The sequence below is a fragment of the Pelodiscus sinensis genome, chromosome 20 (genome assembly GCF_052426305.1).
Source record: "Pelodiscus sinensis isolate ZL-2025 chromosome 20, ASM5242630v1, whole genome shotgun sequence".
Lineage (NCBI taxonomy): Eukaryota > Metazoa > Chordata > Testudines > Trionychidae > Pelodiscus > Pelodiscus sinensis.
The window spans coordinates 17,205,690-17,218,412 of NC_143071.1; the positions used below are offsets into that span (position 1 = coordinate 17,205,690).

At 51.7% G+C, this 12,723-nt stretch overlaps 1 protein-coding gene across 3 annotated transcripts in view; it reads right to left on the reverse strand.

The window, feature by feature from the left end:
* Positions 1-940: 940 nt before the first annotated feature.
* Positions 941-12,723, reverse strand: part of LOC102456325 (CMRF35-like molecule 5) — a 49,630-nt gene continuing 37,847 nt past the window's right edge. The window contains exons 8-12 of one of the 3 annotated variants that reach the window (XM_089771918.1): positions 12,206-12,553; positions 11,145-11,255; positions 6,488-6,599; positions 5,937-6,065; positions 941-3,749 (exon numbers count right to left, since the gene is read on the reverse strand). The gene's annotated coding sequence lies outside the window, so the exon portion shown is untranslated. The remainder of the gene's footprint in view (positions 3,750-5,936; positions 6,066-6,487; positions 6,600-11,144; positions 11,256-12,205; positions 12,554-12,723) is intronic. The other 2 variants (XM_089771919.1, XM_075903734.2) reach the window with 2 other exon arrangements.

A 12,723-nucleotide genomic window follows, 5' to 3' on the forward strand; every position in this document is an offset into this window, starting at 1 on the left:
GCTCTCAGCCTTCCTGAGACCTGCCCCCCCTCCACCAGCCCTTCTCTCCCCCGTGCCCACTCCTCCAGTAGCCCTGCTCTGATCATGTGAGCTACCCCTCCTCATCCCCTCTTCTAACACCTCCCTCTACACACCTGCCCTGCCTCTCTCCTCTGGTGCTGGTCTCTCCCCTGCAGGTGTCTGCCCTTCTGCTTCACCCCCAGAATCCCCTGGCACCTGCACCTTCCCTTACCCATGGACCCGCCTGGTGTCTCCCCCTTCCCTCACTGCCCCTGCCCCCTTTTTCCCTGATGCCCACCCCCTCACCACTCTCTGCCCCATTCCCCTCCTGCCCCTCTGTGCCCTCACACATGACTTGCTCCATCCTCACCTTTCTCATGTCCACCCCTTCTTTTAAGCCTTCTCCCCTCCCCCTCTAGCCTCCAATGCCCTTCCCCTCTCCTCTCCTCCCCCAGCATCACCCTGTCCCCCCTCCCACTGACACCTCCCCTCCTGCCCTTTTCCTCATTGTCTCCACTCTCCCCCTTCCCGCGTTAGTCTCTTCTGCACCCCTGCCCCTTGGTGCCTTCCCCTTTCTTCTCCTGACCTGCCCTGCACATCAGCACAAGCCCCTTCCTCTGCCATCCCTCCCCATCACCTCACCTACCTTCTGCCTTTCCATTTCCAGGGTTGGAGTATGCGATCAGGCTGCAGAAGTCCCCCATGCCCCGCTCAATGCGTCTCCTGCCGAGGCGCGGCTTGGCCATTTCTAAAAATGGCGCCGCAATGCCAAGCCGCGCAAGACCCCGCACCCAGCGCAGCCCCAGCTCCTTCCAACACTGCCGCCCGGGCTGACAGCTTCCCTTCCCCAGCCAGGCTCAGCTTGCTGGCCTCCTCGCCAGAGTCCCTCGGCCCGGTGGGGCCTTCTGGCGGGGCTGTAAGTGCTGGCAGTGCTCCATCTGGCTCTGGTGCAGAGCGCATGCCTATGCTTCCCCTCTGTCCCGGGCCAGCAGAGTGGTGCCCCAGAAAGTGTGGTGCCCTACGCGACTGCATACTCCGTGTATGCCTAAGGACAGCCCTGAGGAGCAGGGCCTCAAAGAAGGGGCAGGAAGGAAGTGGGCCCAGGCTATTTGTATTTGAGGTAGATCTCACATTGCAATTAAACTGAAAAAGTGATCTTGTGGTTAAAAATGTTCAAGACCATTGTCCTACACCTTACCCACTTGGTTCCCACAAGAACTCAGTTTCACTCTGAATGTATCACTGACATTGCTTTATTGGCAGGCCATGCCTGATTTGATCAGGTTCAAGTCCATAGGGAGTGGACAGATGTAGGATAGACCACACATCCCCTGTGCAAAATCATAAATCAACTGAAATACACACTGACACTAAATACTCCTGGTTAACAGATCAAACCACACACTAATGTTTGTAGCCAGATCCTGTCTAGCAGGGCTGGATTACCCAATAGGCAGACTAAGCCCGTGCTTAGATTTTACGGTATCGTATTGTTTTTATTTTGAATTACATATGGGGAGAGGGCACCATAATCTTTTTAGTGCTTAGGGCCTGTAAAGGTGTTAATCCAACCCTGCTGTCTAGACCACAATCTTTTCCCATGATGGAGGTAATCACATGTTTCTTACTAGCCTACTAAAACTTTTCTGCAAGTGCATCTTTTACGTATTTACGAAGTTACAGTCAATTCATGTTTTGTTCCTGTCCTTGCTGAGAGCAGTCCAACATGGACTACGATTCAGTGTGTGGCAATTTTGGTTACTGTAATGTTCTGGTAATTAAAGGTAAAATATTGTATGTACTTATGTAAACATAAAACACTCTATCCAGGTGCATTTGCCATAAAGTGAAAACACAACTAAACTCGTCCAAACACAAATAAGCCCAGACACCTCCCCAAATCGAGGCAGGGGTTGGAAAGAATATTCTACAAAGATCTGTGTGCCCGCTGTTCCACCATTCACCCAGTTGGTGTCTGTGGGAACTGTGCCTTATCCCAGAGAGGATGTGGGGTGGGGAAAGCAAATGGGGTACTTGGAGCCAAGCTGTGTGGAAATCTGTCTCTGCAGTTGGACCAGTTTTCTTTCCTAAATGTCTTCACATTAGGAGAAAATGAGACTCCATTTAGCATTATCCCAACCTTGAGGCACAAATCCTAGCTCTTAGTCAGCCTCACCTCCTCAGAAGCCTGAGAAATGACATGGCTTTGTGAGATTAACAGGTCTGAGACAGATGAGGCTAAGGGAGAGAGGGGATTCCACTGGAGAACACCTGCTGGCAATTCCCTCACTTGAACTCATGTCTCTATGGCCTTGTCTCCACTATGCCAGGGATCAATAAAGGAGTGATCAATTCACTGGGCTGCTGATTTCTTGCATCTGCTGAAAAGACGATAAATCAATCTCTGAGGGTATGTCATTTCACGAGGAGTAACGGTAGTTCGAACTAGGACGCCTAGTTCGAACTACCTAGTTTGTGCCCCGTGAAGCCGCGCTGCACGGGGTTCGAACCAGCGGGGTTTTAAAAATGGCGGCTCCCCGCTTATGCAAATGAAGCCCGGGAAATTCAAATCCCGGGCTTCATTTGCGAGTGCGGTATGCCTACATTACCCCGCTAGTTTGAACTAGCGGGGTAGTGTAGACATACCCTGAGTGTGCGCCCATGAACGAGGACAACTGAAGTAGCTTGATAGTGGGCTGAGGGGAGGATAGACAAGGCCTATGACTATGAAGAGTCCAGTTGATTCAGGGCAGCCTCTGTCACTGCTGGCTCTGACCCTGTGGTTTGGGTCACTGACTGTGTCTACATCTCCGCTACCAATTTCTGTTGACAAAACTTACAGCACTTGGTGCAGTGTGGTGGGACAGCAGAGCTGATCTCCGCACATCTTGGGATTCCCTCTGAGTTCTCCCATGGACTCCTCATTTCATGGCAGCAGCCTCAGGAATAGCCCTGAGCTCTCCCAGCTGAGGAATGTCAAAGCAGCACAGCCGCATGTGCCCTTCCCCGTGCAGCAGCAGTCTGCCAGCCGCTGTGTTTCTAGTGCAGGGCAGAACAGGAGCAGTCCAACGAGTAGCTCACTCAGCTGTCAGGTACGTCCCAGAGCTCTGAAAGGGGAGGGGAGCTCACCCGTTGGGCAGCAGAGCTCCAGACCCTGAGCACAGCAGGCAGGGCAGGCATTGTGGGATACTGGTGGAAGCCAATTGTGGCAATAAACCAAACAGCAGGATCCACACTGGCTCTTTGTCCATGATTAAGGGAAGAGAAAACTCTCTCACGGGGTGGAAGTTGTCACTGAAATGGGCAATTTTCCTGACAATCTCACCTAGCAGGGTGTGCAGTCTCATTGGTTTGTTGGCAGTTTGTCGGCAAAACGAGGTAGTACAGAGGTAGTGTTGGTGGAGTTACGTTTACTTCATCAGGCATGGATTTGGCCCTAGGCTCTCCAATCCTTTGCTCGTATGACAAGAGCTTTTCAACTTGTTTTTCTCAAAAGAACTTTTGTCTCGCTGGCCAAATTGTCCTTCCTGGGGGCTTTTCTCTTTGATCCTCTAGTGATACAAACCTAGCTACCCTGGTCTGGGAAACACAGAGACGGACACCTCCAGCAGACTTCAGCCTCTGGGGGAAATAGCTTCACTTGAGACAAGAAGAAAATGAGGTTCTTTGTGTAGGATGCTTTACCCAAAGCTGGAAATCAGCCTTCTTCTGCTACTTCTGGTTCTGCTTGCAAAGAGGCAGTTCATGAGCTGCAACAAAACCCACAGAAACCCCCCAAGACAGGATGAGAAACACTTGAGGCCAGTAGAATTTTGCTCACACCCATCAGGGAGTGAGTTTGGTTCTAGGAATCCCTGATCAGGGCTACAGAGCAGTGATGGCTCCCTCTTCCCACTCAGACTCATCCCAGTTAAATATAAGGGCTCAAAATGTGGCCAGGCTAGTACAGCTGAGGGCCACTAGTAGGCACAACTGAGGTAGCCACGCAAGAGAGGAAGCAGACTCAGTAGACCACAGGACAGATAGGGTATGTCTACACAACAGCGTTACTGCAGAGTAACTGATTGTATTTCAAAATAACAAAGAGCGTGTCTACCCAGCAAGCCATTATTTTGAAATAAATTATAGCTAGAGAACATATTACTTTGACTCCTGTAACCCTCATTTCATGAGGAGTAAGGGATGTCAAAGAAGAGTGCTCTTCCTTCAAAAGGATGAAGGAGTAGCCCAGGCCGGGCCGGTGTTTCTGCAGCAGCTGAGATTGGTGTCGCCACCCGTGTCTGACCCGGAGGCAGAGCCAGCAGCCGCCAACGCCAGGTGGGAGCAGCGCACCCGCAACCCCGACAGAAGCCCCGGCAAGTACTGACATGGAGGAAAATAGGCCACAGGTAGGGTTGCCTGGTGTCCGGTATTGTACTGGACAGTCCAGTATTTGCGATCTCTGTCCGGTAAAAAAAAAATCAGAAAATACTGGACATGTGCCATGTCCGGTATTTTCTGATTTTTCCAGCTGCGCACTGGATGGATGCCTGGTGTGGACGGGGGGAGCATCTGGGAGTCCCAGCTGGGAGGCGGGGCCGTGATTGCCACCGGGAACCCTCAGTTGGTTGAGTGTGAGGAGGAGGGGAAGCCTCCTCCTCGCTCGTGCGTCGCCAGGAGCCTGCGCGGGACAGGCAGCAAGTGCCCAGGTCAGTCCCGCTCCCCACCGGCTGATTTGCTCACCCCCATCCCTTCCCAGCCGGCCGGTTCTCCCCCACTTCCCCTCCTGATCTTCCCCAGCCAGCCTCCCAGCTCTGCTTCCCGCCAGCCCATGCCTCTTCCTAATCTCTCCCGGTCAGTGCCGCTGCACCGCCCCCGCCAGCTCTGCTTCCTGCCCCCCCTTCCTCCAGCCAGCTCCACAGCCCCCCCCCCCCGCCCTCCCCACCAGCTCTGCTTCCCGCTCCCCTTTCCTCTCGGCCAGCCCCGTGGCCCCCAACCCCCTCCCCAGCTCAGTTTCCCACTGGCCTGTTCCTCTTCCTGATCTCCCCTGGCCAGCGCCGCTGCACCTCCCCCTCCCCACCAGCTCTGATTCCCTCCCCCCCTTCCTCGCGGCCAGCCCTGCCCCTCTCCCGGCTGGTCCCCCTCCCCCCATATCCCACGGCCAGCTCCGTTCCGCCCGACCTCCCCCACCACGACCAGCCCTGCTTCCCATTGGCCCCCCTATCTACCCCGGCCAGTCCCATTGCCCCCCCCCCCCGTTAGCTGTTTCCAGGCCCCCCCCTTCCCAGCCAGCACTGCTCCCCTCCTGGCCGGTCCTTCTCCTCCCCATCCCCCCATGAAGCATGTCCGTTTTTTTGTTGTTTTTTAAATGACTATCTGGTAACCCTAGCAGTGATCCTATCCCTGTGGTTACCCCAGAGATTTAAACTGAGACGCACCTTGCCTCCCCCCAACCCCAGGTTCTTGGAGTCTTTCTTTTCCCCCCTCACTTTGGCCTCCCTCCTCCCTCTTTTTCTTTCCTTCAACAGAATTTGTTCTTTGTGGTTTTTTTGGCGGCGGAGGGGGGGGGGGGTGTTTGGTATTTTTGTTTCAACCATCTGGCAACCCTAGCCACAGGGGAACCAGGGCGTGGTAGGAAGCAGCCCAGGGCAAAGGACTAAAAGTGCAGCTCGGCGTGTACCAGCCGGATTCCCCGCCGAGCGGGCAGGAGCCACCCATCTTCCCTACCCTGGATAATCAACCCCTGGTCCAGGAGAGGCTTCTCTGGGTGGCTAGGCCTCCAAAGCTGTATTTACCCTGATAGGGGGGCATGGACTTTATATTAGGATTGTTAATGCCGTGTATGCCCTGATCTAGGGACCCGAGAAAGAGCAACGAGACCTTTAAAGGGGGGGCGCGCCCTGCGACAAGCACCCAATGGAGTGTCACCCCATAGTGTGGCTGTAGCATGTTCTCACCCTGTCCGTCTGGACACCATCTCCCTGCGGCTCTTCCGGTCCCGCACGCTCCCCCAGGTGGCAGCACAAACTATGCCCAGGAAGATGAGGCCCTTCGATAAGCCCAGGAGCAGGATAAGGATGGTGAATCTGTGCAGTGGAAATACAATAGAAACACTGAAGCTCTGTAGATTTCACCGGACGCCACCAATAAAACATACCGGGTGGCTCTCAGGCTGACGACGTGCCCAGAGTTTCATTGTACAGACGAGGCAACACACCGAGCCCAGCTCCCCTCCCTGCCCTTGTATGGAATCTCACCACCTACCTAGGGGATTCAATTGTGCTGTTCTAGAATCCGGTCTGACAGGACCCAAACAGCCCCCGGCCAGAGCTACTCTGCATCTAGAATGGGCATTTCCCTTCATATTCACCTCCAGGTTCTTGCAGAGAAAAGCAACGTTCCTTTTCCCTTGGGATGTTATCACCCAGGGGGTCACTCCTCTTTGGATCCTGCCTGGGCACTGGGAGAAGTGACAAGAAAGACACGGGGCGGGAGCGGTGGCACTCACCGTGTAGGGGTGGTGTCTGCGCTAGAGGAGAAGCTGGATTCAATCATTGTTGGAGAAGATGAATCTGGCTGCATTTGTGATGTCTCTGTTGTTGGGCTTTGGGCAGGAACATCTGTAGATAATGACAGAGGCAGCGCACTTTACAAATCCACCCAGCCTCCCATGTTTGGCACAATCTGATTGTTCATGAAGCTCTTGCTTTGTCAGAACATTCACCCTTAAGTTTTTGCCACTTCCATGCTGATAAAACAGAAACCTGCCTCGGATAACTGGAGCACAGCTGAAGACAATGAGGCCTTCCAGTGCATGTAGCTCTGTTAAAAACTCCCTGGACTATGTTAGCTTCAGGGCATTTGTACCCAGCTATCTGTAGCACTTAGTAGGGTGGATTGTCCCTGTTTCTGAACAGTGAGAGCTTTATCTTGAGTCCAGTTGTGGGCAGGCCGTGCATGCATGTGTGGCTGACAGTAGCAAATAATGAACGTGCATCTCATTAATAGGGATGGGAAAGTATAACTATGTGCACAGTTACATGCAGGCTCCCAGTATGTGCAGGAGCTAGCTTAATATTGGCTTCCTGTAGGCACTGGGCCCTGGGGAGCCGACTGCTGCCCTGCCTGTAATCGTTGAAATTTTCAGCTGTTACACAGTCACTTAATTAAACATATTTTAACATCCCTACTTGTCAGGTGTGTGTTAAACGGGGCAGGTGTTTGGAGGCTCCACTATCAGCTGCACCAGCATCACTCACTCCATTCATTTCACAGTCTAGTGCAGTGCTCACCAACCTGTTTCATGCCAAGATCACTTTTTGAGTTTACCTGCAACCCAAGATCTACCCCAAGACAGTGTTGTAGAATAAACCATCTATTTTTCATTTATACTAGATACACCTAAAATCAAGTATTTATAATTATACATTTTGTCCTCTACTCACCAAGCCTCAGTGTGACACCTGTGACTGCACATTATCTGAAAGTGGTCCCATGGAGCAAAGGGGGGGAGCTCCCCACCACCACGCATCCTGGCCTGGTGACAGCAGCATGTTGGGACTGAAAAACCTTCCACCCGCCAAGGGTGCCCCAGCAGGGCGAGCCTCACCGCGCCCTGGCTACAGCTGGAGCAAAGGGGGGTAACTGGCCCAGTGTTCCTTCTAAGATTTTCCATCCATGAATGGACTGAATTTTGTCTTGTGGCTATGTGTGCTTGTTTGGATGTGTGACACCATTGCACCTATCCGTTACTAACCAACACACACACACACAGGTTATGGAAGGAAGAATACTAACAGCCCTTTTCCAATCACAAAGAATAAAAGGAGCTGTTACAGGTGTTTTACCCACGCATCTTTATAACGATGGCTGACCCTAATTGCCAATGTCCTGTCCTGTCTTTGTCCTGCAATCTGCTTATTGACCACCCCTGCACACAACATATGAAGCCATACAGTCATTCTGATGGTAATGGGGGTTTCTAACAAATGAGCCAGTAAACAATGAATTGTGATAGTTGCAGTAGGTACAAGAACAATCCCATTTACACTCTTTGACAAAGCCCTGGCCGGGTTGATTTTGTTGGGATTGATCCTGCCTAGAGCAGGGGGCTGGACTTGATGACCTTCTGAGGTCTCGTCCAGCTCTATGGTTCTATGGTTTAACTGTAAAAAATTTAGTTAAGATCAGATGGCTGAAACATGGAAGGAAAAGACAGAACTAAACATTGCTAAAATACAGAAGTTATCGAAGCCCAGGCCAAAAGAGATCTCAGCTGGAAAAAACAAACATACAAACCTTAGTCAAAGCTTAAATATGAAAATTAATAGCAGTTTAGAAATGTAAGCAACTTTCCTTACATTTGTTCTTAATTTGCAATTTACACATATCCTCCCCCCTCCCCCCAAAGCTCTGTAAAAGTCTAAAACCAAAAAAGTTCAAAACTTTAATTAGTAAAAAGCTAGCCAAGAATAGGGTTACCAGATGATTTCAAAAAAAATACCAGACACACTTGATCTCAGATGGGGGTGAGGACGGGCCGGGAGGGGAGCGGGGCTGGCCAGGGGAGATCGGGGGAAGGAAGAGGCCAGCAGGAAGCCAGGGCTGGCCAGAAGAGGAAACTGGCCGTCAGGGAGCAGGGCTGGCCGGGGGTGGGGTGGGGCTGGCCTGAGCTGGCAGATTCTGGGGTGCTGCCCATCCCATGCATGGTCCTGGCGGGGCACTTGGGTGAGTCCAGCCCTGGGGATTCCATCTCGCCGCCCCCTTCCCCCCCCCCCCACTGTGGAGTTGCGTATTGCCTGGCTGGTAGACATGCTCACACAGTGTGAGCGTGTCTACCAGCCAGGCAGTACGCAACTACGTACTGATACTCATGATAATAATAAAACTTACTTAATTAGAAAACACTGGACATTTATATTTCTAGTATTTTCTCAGGTTTTTTCCTGGACAGAAAGCTCAAATACCAGACTGTCCAGTTCAAAACCAGACACCTCACAACTGTTGCCAAGAAAGTATGAAATATTTAGTCACTCATAATAAACGTAGCTAGGGAACTTATATTTAAAAAAAAAAAAAAACACTTTAAAAATATATAAAATAGATGCTTATATAATTATATATATTATAGATATAGATAAGCTTTTTAAAAATTCCACTAAAAATCCATGCAGATATTTTATTCAAGGTTGCAAAACTGACAGCTACTCTTTATCTGGCAGCAAGCATATATTGACAGCGTTAAGTTTAAAAGTTAACTCTTCAAGTATCCTGATGCTTTCACAAAGTTACACTTTTTTTTCTTAAGTGGTTTTATGTTTAATATTAAACATAAAATAAGTGAAAATAAAATGAAACCCAAAATAAACACCCTAAATCCCTTTGTCACTAATAAATCAACTTGAACAATAAAAATATCATTAAAATAAAGCTTTAAAATAATAATAATTTTAAAATAATATTTATGGGTATTCCTATAAAATACAACCCCCCCCCCCCCCCAACCTTCTTACTTACAATCTTCTGAAAGCTAAAAAAGGCCACCAGCTGAGTGGCAATAAACAAAAACCAACCTAGCATGCGTGTGTGCACACATACACACACACACACACACACACAATCAATATAAAACAATAAAGCCCAAGTATTAAACTCCTATTCAAAATAGGGATGTGAATGGTTTAACATCATCCAGTAAGGGTGATGCTTAATACTTACAATCAACCGGGAGGTTGCTCTAGGTCTATGAGGCCTAGCAAGCCATAGGCAGAGACGCTCCAGCCTGGAAGGATCAACTCCCACTACAGCCAGGGCCTCTGGAGCAGCTGCTGCCTGCCACACAGCTGTACACATGGCTCCAGGTTTGGCACTGACTGGGGCCCATGACATGGCCTATAGCTGCAGCCCTGCCAGGGCCACGTGGTGGCTGTCCTGCTGCGCCACTCGAGAGCAGACGAGAAGCCACTGCATGGCTCTTCTGAGGTGGGCGGGCGGTACATTTTTGGTGTACACTTGCACAGGTGCACACTTTAGAGCAGGCATGTCAAACAGGCCTCTGGAAGGCAGCATGCAGCTCAACTGAAGTTTTGTGTGGGCCTCCACTACATTTTTATAAATGAGTAAAGTGCTACCCGCTGGCCACTTGGAGCACGTGGCCGAGTGCGGATCACAGCCAACTGACTGGCCACTTTGCGCACGGCACCGCAGTGACTGCTCATGGCCGGCTGGGCCGCTTAGCGCACAGCACCCAGCACATGCTCACGGCCGGTTGGACCGCTCTGCGCTGGGCGCTCCAGCACGTGCTCACAGCCAGCAGGCCACTCTGCTCAGGAATCAAGTGCCTGTTTATAGCTGGCCGCTGTGCTCATGCTGCCCCAGTGCCTGAGGGAGAAATGTGCGGCAGTGGCAATGGCTCCGGACCCAGGCATTAGATTGGGGGGGGCTGGGAGTGCCTGGCTCTGGGAGAGGGGAGAGGCATTGGGTTGGGAGTGCCTGGCTCTGGGGGAGAAAGGAGGCATTAGGCTGGGGGTGGATCTGGGGAGGGGAGAGGCATTAGGTTGGGGGCTCCTGGCTCTGGGAGGGGGGGCATTGGGTTGGAGGGTGTTGTGCCTGGCTCTGGGGAGAGGGGGGGATGAAGCATTGGGTTAGAGCGGGGGGAGGGGATTCTGTGGGACAGGAGCGGGATTGGGTTAGAACAGGGGTATGGGAGTGCCTGGTTCTGGGGGAGAGGAGGGGAAGTTTTGTTATTTATTTATTTATTCCCAAATAAAATCACAAAATGTATATTAATTTTATAGAAATAAATATGTCATTTTTTGCAATTGCATGAATATTATATGTTCATGCAAAATCTCAAACTAACAAAGTATCTGAAATTTTCACAGAGGCCTGTTCTATTTGATTAACCACGGTCTATATTTGTTTTTATTTCAACAAAACAAGCTATGTATCATATAAAAATTCAAAAGTACCTTAAATTTATATTTAAATTAAACATTATTTTATATGGGCAAATAACAATTTTACACGTCAAATTATTGTATTATATTAAAATAACACCTGAAAATTATAAAATATACCTAAAACAATATCTATAATCATATCTATAGCAGCCCAGTGTCTGTAACGCTGTAGCGCTGGAATAAGGGGCAAGAGTTGCCAGTTACCTGCAGCAGCACTTTCATGTTAAGTGAGTTTTTAACAAAGAGCCAGCTGCACTGCCAGGCCTCAGTGTCTTGATCTACGTTCCGGTTATTCGGGGCAGGTTTCTGTTTTCTCTGTCGGGAAGTGGCAAAACATTTCTTCGTGATGAAACTTCAACTGTTGTCTGCACCCTTCCCCCATCCCCACCCCCTAAATATTTGGGATACCTGGGTACAGTAAAGGGCGGATGGGTGTGGAGGAGCTGCCACCTTTGCTCCTGTTCTATCTACCCTGCGCCTCCCCTTCCCTCTTTCTCTCACACCCCTTCCCCCCTTCTCCCTTATGTATCAGGGCTGTGCGCCTGCCCAGTTCTGCCCCAGGAGGAAACGCCCGCACCTTGTCGCGGTTCAGCCAATGACTGGCGAGGGGCTGAGCCCAGGGACCTCAGTAATGGGAATTCGGGGCAGGTTTCGGTTTTATCTGTGGGGAAGTGGCAAAACATTTCTTCATGATGAAACTTCAACTGTTGTCTGCACCCTTCCCCCATCCCATCCCCCTAATTATTTGGGATACCTGGGTACAGTAAAGGGCGGATGGGTATGGAGACTGGCAGCTCCCACCTCTCCTCCTGCTCTGTCTACCCTGCGCCTCCCCTTCCCCCTTCCTCTCGCATCCCTTCTCTGCCTTATGCATCAGGGCTGCGCCCCTGCCCAGTTCTGCCCCCTGGGGAATTGCCCGCACCTTGTCTCGGCTCAGCCAGTGACTGGCGGGGGCTGAGCCCAGGGACCTCAGTAGTGGGAGTGACCGGCCGTTGTCCCAAGGGGGCGCTGTGGGGCTCGCAGGGACTGGGCAGCGCTGAGCAAATGTGCTGTGGGGCGCAGCGGGGGGGCTCGATGGTTGGATGTAGCAGGGGCAGCGCCCTCCCTCTGAGCCCTCACAGCTCTGGGCCCGGCCCCTGAGCGGGGGGGCTGTGGGGTCTGGGTCACAGCAGATCTGCCCTTCACCCTCCTGCCGCCCCAAGGCAGCGCCAGCCGCGCCCGACCCCGGCAGCCCTGACACTGGCGGGGGCAGCGCGGGGATTTACCTGGGGAGACGGAGACTGACACAGTGTGCGTGGGATCAAACTGCAGAGCCCTCTCTACCCCGCAGAGGTAAGTGCCGGCATCGGCCAGTGTCAGGTTCTCCACGGTCACAGTGAACACGCGCCGGGTGCGATCGTCTCGGATGGAGAATCTGCCCCGAGTCACCTCGGCCTCCGACCCCCTGGTCTCAACTAAGTGTCCGTCGGAACAGAACCACGTTGCTAGCCAAATTCCTTTCCGGCACCAGAACTTCGAATTCTCCTCATAGCCCTTCTCATACCCGCACTCCACAGTCACCGACCCGCCCGGGCGGCCGCGCACTGACTCGGGGCCCGTCACTGCCCAGCAGCCTGCGAGAGACAGAGACAGTGAGACATGGTCACCCTTCTGGCTGCCAGCAGCAATGCCATGTCCCCAGTGCCCGGAGACGGTGGGATGCTTCAGTGTCTGGAAGGACAGGCAGGGGGTCAGTGGCTGCAGCATCTGGGTTTCCATGGTTACCCGTCAAAAAACCTTTCTT